We start from the raw sequence: 8880 nt of genomic DNA, 5'->3' as shown, positions 1-8880 counted from the left end.
ATCTGCTTTGCATGCAGTTGACCTGGGTTTAATTCCCCGCATCATACATAGTTCCCTGAGCTTTGCCAGAAGTGATCTCTGAATGTGGGGCTAGGAGTTACACCCGAGAACCATTGGGTGTGGCTCTCACACTAATAATAATAAATAAAATTATACCAAATTTAGTCATAGAGTTAACAATCTCTACTGGGACATATTGTTGACACTGCTCTCTGATGAATGATTTATGCATCCTCATAGCCCCAAGCTGCAGTGGCACCTTCACAGAACCTATAGCCAAACCCCCCAGGTTCAAACCTCAACCTCGCTAGTTAGCAGCTGTGTGAAACAGACCAATGTCTTCACTTCTCTGGGCTGGTTTTCTAGCTGGGAAACTAGCAATACCAACTGGACCCTGAAAATATTCCTGGGGACACTGAGCTACTATGTTGACCTCTGGTAAGTGCCTACATATGGGCTGCCCTGCACTCACACCTCTCCCTTCTCCCAGGTGTCATGGGAAACTGGGCTAGGGAGTCTGCATTGGGGAACTGAGTTTAAGTGGTAACTCTGGGGTTAGATTTGGGTGCCTTTGAAGTTAGGGCATGGACCAAGGGTGAGAGAGGCAGAACAGTGCATACAGCCAACCCAGTTGAATCCTTGCTGGGTCTCTATTATTCCCCCAGGTATACTCCCAAACTTCTTCCTCACAAACCTCCAAGAAAAGAGCTTATGAAAGGAAGAAGGGTCTTAGATTTAGGATCTAGTACCATAAGGCTATAACACCTGAGGTATGTGAGGGGGAACCCAGGGGAGTCTGGAAGCCTTGTGATGGCTGTTTATCCTGGGATTCACTGGGTCATAGCCCCTGGGATTAAGGAAGGGATGAGGATTCTATATGAGGTTCGCCGAATGTGCAAAGCCTGTCCTCAGTCTTTGTGTTCTTCCCCACCCCCAGAAGGAAAATTTTCAGAGGAGTATCTTGGGTCTGAGATGGGGATCCCTGGGATTTTCTCACCAGCACCCGACCAGGTTCCTTGGGGTCGAGCCTCAGATGAGATCCTGGAACTTGCACTTCCAGGCTTCCTGGGGCTCCCTCTGGCCCTGCGTTCTGCAGAACACGAAAACCGGGGAGCTCAGGCGGTGCGGCTGAGTCGAGACTGCTCAGCAGGTATGTGCAGGGGTCTCTGGGGAAGTGGAAGCGGCGCCCGTCGAAGGTAACATAGTGGCCTCCACCAGCCACGGTGCATGTGGCTAGACTGCGGGGCAGGCAGGTGAGCCGGCCACCAGCCAGGACACAGTGCTCTCCGGGCTTGCAGCCGGCCTCGCTGCACACCAGGGCCCCACCAGCAGCGGGGCAGAGACAGCGGCGTCTTGAACAGCCCAAACCCTCCCACACCGCCTCGCCTGGAGCCAGTGGGCGGCCCTGGTACGTGCAGCCACAGGCCACTGCGGGGCCTCTGTGCTGTGGGATGCACACGGTGCCTCTGCGCTCGTAGCCCACATCGCAGGCACATGTTTCCCCACAGGGCAGCTGACATGTCGCTTCCGATGGACCCATGCAAGTCTCTGGGCAAGAAGATCCACATGGCTCGTAGTGGCTGTTTGCGGGGCAGTCGATGGCTGGGGAGCATAATGGAAGAGGAGATTCCATTGGGAATGGAATAAAATGGTTGGGAGGGGTGTTCCCACCCCCTAGTGACTTGGTCCCTCCCGCAGCTTTCAGGGGGTCTTGCTTAGGGATCTTTTATTTTTATTTTTTGGTTTCTGGATCACACTCGGTGGATCTCAGAGGTTACTCTTGGCTCTGCACTCAGAAATCATTCCTGGCAGGCTTGGGACCATATGGGATGCCAGGGATGAAACCCTGGTTTGTCCCGGGTTGGCTGTGTGCAAGGCAAATGAGCTATTGCTGTGCTATCGCTCTGGTTCCCTTGCTCAAGGTTCTAGGGGACAGATATCCCTCCTAAAATGAGGACTTCCACTATTCAGATGCAGCTACCTCCAATGCAGAAAGTGCTATCTAGCCTTGGGAACCAGGTCCCCTCCCCTTTTCAGAATATAAAATTCGAGCACAGATTTCTGGCCCGGAATACTTGGGGATTCATATCCATCAAATTCTGTGTTCCATAGGTGGGAGCGATAGTACAGTAGGTAGAGAGCTTGAAGTGGCTGACTAGACTTCAATCTCCAGCACCTCAGCACTTCCTGAGCTCCTCAGGGAGTGAGCCCTTTGCACAGAGCCAGGAATAACCCCCCAAAGAAAGCATCATCCAAACTTAGGGGAGTCTGGCTTTCACAAACGAGCACCTCTGTTCCCCAGGACCTACAGAATTCAACCCCAGGACTGCAGCACAGAACCTAGAAGCCCTGTCCCTGGGCAGAGGAGAATTCACCCCCAGAAAAACCCTAGGTGCCTGGTTCTGGGGTCTCAGCAATTCCAAACACAAAAAAGACCCAAAGGCCTTCTGAGTGGAGGAACCATGGAACATGGCCAGGAATTGAAGATGACTCCAGCAGGAAGTAAGACAGTCGAGATCCCACAATCCTTTGTCCAGACTCGGCTCCCACAATCTTTTGCCCCAACCCCAAGCCCCAAAAGCTCACGATGACTCACCACAACCAGCCTGGAATCTCCAGGAATCGATCCTCACACCCAGGCGTTGGCAAGCGCGTGCATAGACCTGCAGGGCCTGGCACAGTGCAGGCCTATGGTTGGGAAAGGGGCAGGTCCAAGCTCTGCAGCTGCTCTCAAAGGGTGCAGGCGGCAGCACAGCGTGGCAGTGGCGAAAGGGCCCGTTCAGAGCAGCCAGGACTCTGCAGGGCTCTGGGGTCTGCAGTGGGATGGCCAGCACTGTGCAGGGAGCAGCCCACAGAGTGCTGCAAGGGTCATTAGGCAGCTGCAGGCCCCAGGTGTTCAGGAAGGCCCTTGAATCAGGGCCCTCCCGGTCATTGGAAGGGTCCCCGTCGAAGTTGCCGCAGAGGCCAGCCACTCTCCCATAGTAGCCAGCAGCCACTTGCAAAGACAGAGCGTGCTGCCAGTCATAGACCAGGCGTAGTGCCAGTGGCTCTGGCTCCAGCCCGGCCTCGGCCCAGAGTTCCCAGTTGCGGAAGGAGAGTCGCAGCTGCCCGTTGCCCAGGGTCACCGGCAGCCCCAGCCGCTGCTGGTTCACCTGCAATGGGAACCGAAGTGTCGTCGTCACTGGAAAACTGGCGCTCCTCAGTAGTGGGGGAGAGTTAGGGGTGGAAAGTGAGGGTGTTGGATGTTGGCATGCAGAGGGAGTGAGGGCTCTGGGGGATGTGGTGACTCTGAGTCACGACCCTGGGGTTATTTCCATCCCACAGATGTCTCCTCGGGAGGACTCAGAAATCCTCAGAGCAATCAGGTAAGAACCAGCACTGCCTCCTCCTAGGCTTGGGCAAAGCATATGGGAGAATTTGGGTACCAAGTCTTGCAAAGCAGTGGACTCTGGTTTCATCTGGACCTCTGCCTGTGGTCCCTTGATCCCCGCCAGGGGTCACTCCAGAGCACAGAGCCAGAATAGCTCCAAAATCCCCGACCTGGTGTGACACCAACTCCTCTCCAAATAGTCTTTCTGATTCACTCATCTTTTATGGTTTTGGTTTTAGGGGATCACACTTATAGGTGCTCAAGAGTTATTCTTGGCTCCCTGCTCAGGAATGACCCCTAGCATTGTTCAGAGACCATATGTGGTTCTGGAGATTTGAACTAAAGTTGGCTGTGTGCAAGGCAAGTGCCTTAATCCATGTACTAGCTCTCTGGCTCACCACTTCTTCCTTCTTTTACTTTATTTTTTTGTTTTTGTGTTTGGGTCACACCCAGCGGTGCTTAGGGGTTACTCCTGGCTCTGCGCTCAGAAATAGCTCATGGTAGACTCAGGGGGCCATATGGGATGCCAGGGATAGAACCCGGGTTTGTCCCGAGTTGGCTGCGTGCAAGGCAAACACTACCTCTGTGCTATTGCTCTGGCCCCGCCACTTCATCCTTCTAGAAAAAAGGAAGAGATTGCCTGTTTCTCCCAATCCTTAGCTTCCTTTAATTGGGCCCACCCACGCCCCTCTGCCTCCTTTTCTCTTCCTTCACCATTTGGACTGTTGCAGCAAAGTTGGCTTTTGTTGTATGTGAGGCAGGAGCCAAGGAAAGATTCTGAGCAGAGAAGGCCTAAGTCATTACTTGTGGGACTGAACCGGGGGTTCAGTTGTCTAGCATCTCCTGCCTGGACTATTGTAAACTGCCTCTTGGGGGGGTCTCTTAGGACTTTCTTCCCAATCCCTCAACCTGCCATTCACATGACAGGCACTAGCATCCTATTCAACCACTGTTTTGGCTCATGCCCCATCTGGCCCTGCACGGGGACCCTCATTCCAGCTTCGTGTTTGCTGCTCAGCCATCCCTTGCTTCAACCCCTCTGTCTTGTGGTTCCTCCACCCGACCTGTCTGGTTCCGTGTTTGGCACTAACTGTTCCTTTGGCCTGAAATGCTCTTTTCTCAGCTCTCCACAGGGCTCACTTCTTTATCTCCCGTAAGATTTGGCTTCTGTTTCATCTTCTCTGCCAGGCCCTCCCATTAAGAAGTGCACTTGCAGATATCTGGACCCTGCTCGCCCTCATCTGTGTTCGTCTCCTTAGCTTTCTTTCCCTCCCCTACTAGATGATTAGTTTCTGCTTATCTCTCTCCACAAGCAAGGATTTGGTGGGGCAAGAATTTCGCTGTGTCCTCAAAGCCTTGAGCAAGGGCGACACTCCCTCAGTTGTGGCTGGAATTTCAGGAGTGCCAGCCAGTTCCTGAGGAGATTAGCCTGAGTTGGTAAAAGTTTAATTCTGTGCCAGAGATAGTACAGGGGATAAGGTGCTTGACTTTGATTCTATCTCTGCCTCCCCATATGAGCCCCCAAGTCCCACTAGGAATGATTCACTGAGCACAGAGAAGATCTGATCATATACAATGCAAAATAAAACATACAGCCAAAATATACAATACAAAATAAACAAAAAAATAAATAATTCTGGAGTCCTAAGCATTTTTATGCTGCTGCAAATACAGAGAAAGATCTGCTAGGACAGTAAAAGCACTTGGGGGACTCCTGACTACATCATCAGGGTAAGCTCTTAAGGAGCATGGAAGTGGGGGTTGGCTAGGAAGATGTTAAAGGGCTTCAGACACTTTGCCTTGAATTTAGCTCACCCTAATTAGATCCCTACCACCATATTTGATTCTCCCAACCACCAATGGGAATGATCCAGAAGTAGTGAGCACTACAGGAGTAGCCCCAACTTTCTCTATTTGTAAGAAAAAGAATTGTGAAAGAGAGACTGGACTTATAGTACAGCAGACAGTTGCTTTGCACATGGGCAACCCAGGTTTGATCCTCAGCATCCCATATGGTCCTCAGAGTCCCACCAGGAGTGATCCCTGAGCACTGCCAACTGTGACTCTACAATCAAAACACAAAGCTAAAACAGGGAGGGAGTATGAGAGGATGATGTCTCATGGGCATAGAAATTAAATTTGAGCATCAAACACTTTCAAAGTTTTCCATGTATTTTTCTCCTAAAATTTGGGGGCCAGAGAGACAGTACAGCAGGTAGGATGCTTGCCTTGCACACAGCTGACCTGAATTTGTTCCCTGGCATCCTATATGATGCCAAACTCCTTCCAGAGTGATTCCTGAGTTAGTCCTGAACACCAGCAGGTGTGGCCAAAAACCCAAACCAAAAATCCAAATTTTTTGTCATCCTAATTTCTTAGATTAGAAAATAAAACAGGTGGGACAGTCACTGGACATTTTTTCTCCTTCGTCTCCTATTGATAGTATTGTATGCATATAGTTTATATATGCATAATATCCATCTTATATTGTGACCTTGATATGGCCCTACAAAGCTCATTTCTAATCTTTTAGTGCCTCAGTCCCAACCATTATTACCCCCATCTACCCATGTAGGTGCAGCTCATGACATGAAGCTCCCCACATAGAGTGATGAGTGCAGTTAGAGAAATAACTACACTGAAAACTATCCTAACAATGTGAATGAATGAGGGAAATAGAAAGCCTGTCTTGAGTACAGGTGTGGGTGAGGTGGGGAGGAGAGAGATCTGGGAAACTGGTGGTGGGAATCTTGCACTGATGAAGGGGGGTGTTCTTGATATGACTGTAATCATACAACTACAATCATAGTTGTAGTCATGGTGTTTAAATAAAGATAATTAAAAAAATAAAACAAAACCAGGAACAGAAACTTAAGTCATTTGTCTCAGATCATAGAGATAACAAATTCTTTGAACCCAAGCCTGCTGGCTCCAGAGTCCATTGTCTTTCCAGAGTGCTATTGAGGGGTGATTGAGTACATCCACCACCACTAGCCATTCTACCCCCTCTAACAACCCCAACTCAATATGGCCTAGTCCCCACAACCTTCCTATCTAAGCAATTTCCCTAAACCTGCCCCGAGGAGAAATTTAGGCTATGCTAGTGACCTCCCTTGGGGGGGTCCATGAGTACTTCTAAGGCTCAGAGACTTTGGAAGCTCCTGGTGTCTGTGTGGCAGAGCAAACAGCGCTCCTGAGACATTGAGGAGGCGGGCACTGTTTTGAGGGCTTCTCACCTGCTAACATTCCCACCTGACTGGAACGATGAGGTGCTAGACACCCACAGCCCTCTATGCGCCCCCAGTGTGAAAGTGGTTTGAAGATGGCAAGATGTGCCTGATGCTAAAACTCAATTGGCAGCAGCAAAGGCTGTGTGGCTGCTGGGAGTCTTAATTTATCCCAACTTGTGTGAATATTCAGATATTTCACCGCAGAGATATTAATGTATGTGATTACGCAACTCCCACTGGGAGCATTGTATAATTGGTGGCACTGGTGGGGTTTGACCATTTTGTAGTTCCTGAATTTACAAGGCACCTAATCCCAAACCTTTTAGATATGGGACTGGGGACTTACCTAGCTGCTTGCTTTCTACGGTGATGCTGGTGAGGAAAGGAGAAAGATAGGTAAGTGGTTGGGGGGGAGGGTCCCAGGAGTCTGTTCATTTGAAGTCTTACCCGGACAAAGCCAAAGTCGTGCTTGACAGCGGTGATGGTGGTGCCAAAGATGCGCATGGTGACCGAGTGCACAGGCTGTCTCGCCCCAGAGCAGGCAGCCCACAGGTGGAAGGCAGGGAGGCCTCTAGCTAGGGGCTCAGGGCAATGGCTCAAGGTGTAGGTACAACCCCCCAGCACGGGGAATGAGTAGCCATCAAAGGTATAGATGTACGGCAGCCCCGAGGCCCAGCAAGTACCACCCATGACAGCTCTCTGCGCCTCGTTAGAGACAGTCACTGTGCCTGGTCTGGCCACAAGCTTCAGTTTGGACCCAGACACAGTTTCCAACTGTAGTCCTGCCCCAGTGCCAGTATCTAAGCTTGGTTCCACTGCTGCCAGCAACTGTAGCCCCTGGTGGATCCCAGGAACAATTTCTGACCCAGACCCTGTCTTGGGTTTAGATGTGGCTCTGGATACTGGTTTGGCTGTGGACACATGCAGGGAGGCTAGTAGAGGTGAGAGTTCAGCTCCAGCCACAGTGGCGAGAGCTAGTTCTTTCCCAGCCACAGATGCAGGTGCTCGTAGAACCATAGATGCTGGCTTAGTTTGGAGTTCACTCACAGCCTCAGGTGTGAGCTCCAGATTGGCTGCAGCCATGGAGAAAGGGCCTGGCTTCGCTGCCAGGGTGCTCTTGCTCACTGAGCCTGCCTTAACTATGGCCATAGTTTTAGGGCTGGAGAAGGATGTTGCTTTCAAGTCCTTTCTATTTTTTGTCCTGGTCCTAAACATGGGCTTGGGCCCAGATGTGGTATTGGGCATGCATTGAAGCTTGTTGTTCACGAGATGGCAAATGGTTTCATTGGGGCAGGTATGGTCCTTACAGGAGACTGAGAACCGAATTGATATCACTTGGGAAGACTCTAGAAGAGAATGGGGAGGAAAGGAAGGCTCAGATCTTATTCAGCCAGAAGATCTGAAGATGAAAGGAGGCTGCAGCCAGACTGAATTCTGGCATTCTGTTTCACCTCTGCCTGGCCTCGACACCCAGCACCTCCAGGGACCCTTGATTGGAGACGCCAGACACAGTAGCTAGAGTCTCTGTCTGCACAAAAAGGAAATGGGGTTGAGAGACATCACAGAGGTGATTGACACAGCCTGGGAGCAGGAAAGAACCATGATGAGCTGGAGAGCCCAACCTCCACCTGAAAGCAGCCGTATCAATTATTCAGAAATCTCTGGGCCATTAGGCTCAACATTTCTGTGGGTTTAACCAGTGAGGACTTTAGTTCGCCATGTTAACTGACCCTAAGAGAACTCTCTCTTTCTCTCTCTTCAATTCCCGAGAAAAGAGGGAGTAATTTTTTCTACTTGTTGGTGTACAAAATTAGCTATCCTATAAATAGAAATTTTAAGAAATAACCTGCTATTTCTGTAGGATTCTGCATACCTTCCTTCAAGATGAACAACAGTGTTGTGGTATAGATCAGAAGATTGTCTAAAGCATCAGCTCCCTGGGGTAGGGATGATGTGTCTATATTTGTTCATTGTTACCTGGCCTGTGTTAAATCTAAAAGATAGATTATTAAAATGTAATCATAGCCAATATAAACTGTATTCAGATACGGTTTTATTAACTCCATTTAAAAAACAGGATGCACTGCCCATGATTCTCAGCCTAGAAGTGCTGGTCTGATGGTTCAGTGGTCATACTTGCTCTGGTACTGAGGAGGTCATATGGTACTGGGGTGCACGCGAGTCTGTGGTCTAGTACTTTGAACTATCTCTCCTTCCCCCTTCACTCATTTTTTTTAAAACAATTCCAAACCAACGGATCAAGGGACTAAAGAGATAATA

General features: G+C 50.0%; 1 long non-coding RNA gene across 1 annotated transcript; it reads left to right on the top strand.

The window, feature by feature from the left end:
- Positions 1 to 409: 409 nt before the first annotated feature.
- LOC126027704 (uncharacterized) lies at positions 410 to 8543 on the top strand. The gene is made up of 3 exons (XR_007502312.1): positions 410 to 438; positions 1061 to 1150; positions 8462 to 8543. It is a non-coding gene; the product is annotated as an uncharacterized LOC126027704 (long non-coding RNA).
- Positions 8544 to 8880: the final 337 nt, after the last annotated feature.

Source organism: Suncus etruscus, chromosome 14 (genome assembly GCF_024139225.1).
Source record: "Suncus etruscus isolate mSunEtr1 chromosome 14, mSunEtr1.pri.cur, whole genome shotgun sequence".
In the NCBI taxonomy this organism is placed as follows: Eukaryota; Metazoa; Chordata; class Mammalia; order Eulipotyphla; family Soricidae; genus Suncus; species Suncus etruscus.
This window is presented reverse-complemented; position numbering and strand designations above follow the sequence as displayed.